Source organism: Hyposmocoma kahamanoa, unplaced genomic scaffold (assembly GCF_003589595.1).
Source record: "Hyposmocoma kahamanoa isolate Upper Pololo Valley unplaced genomic scaffold, ASM358959v1 66, whole genome shotgun sequence".
Classification (NCBI taxonomy): Eukaryota; Metazoa; Arthropoda; class Insecta; order Lepidoptera; family Cosmopterigidae; genus Hyposmocoma; species Hyposmocoma kahamanoa.
In genome coordinates, this window is record NW_020653854.1 from 18,059,123 (window position 1) to 18,059,780 (window position 658).

Sequence of the window (658 nt, forward strand, 5' to 3'; positions counted from 1 at the left end):
TAGATTTTCAGTACAAATCGGCAATTTCATACTTTAACCCCTATTATAAAGCCAAAACCAAGTCATATTATGTAATACAAAATAATAATAATATCATAATCGGTGTTGGTCCTCAATTGGTATTCGTCAAGTCCAAGGCGTGCCTTATTCAGTAAAACACCATGATGACTTCAAAACGGCGTAACGACTAAATCTAGTTTTTTACGACTAGAACTGACTAAAACACGACTTTTTTAGTGTAATCAGATTAAAGCTAGGTGTTTTGTGGTTTTCGAGATTGAGAAATGGTGCAGCTGTTACAAGCTTATTTCAGTATGGACAGCAAAGCACCCTTAAAACTTTTGAACGGCGGCGAGCTGAGCTAGTTTTTTTGCGATTAGAACCGACTATTTAGCGGCTTTTTTTCTGGCTAGTTAAATTTAAAAAACTATACCATAGTCACGCTGGAATAAGGCACGCAATCCAATCTTTCGTCTTTCGGGAATAAGTAGAACTCTACCAATGTTTGTCAATATTTTTGATCAAATTGTACCTATTTCTTAATAGATAACAAAATAAAATCAAAAGACAATTATTGTCACGTTTGAAGTTTCATTCGCATCATGCGTCTTTTATAATTTGGCCGATTATTATTTATTTGACAGTATTATTACGGACG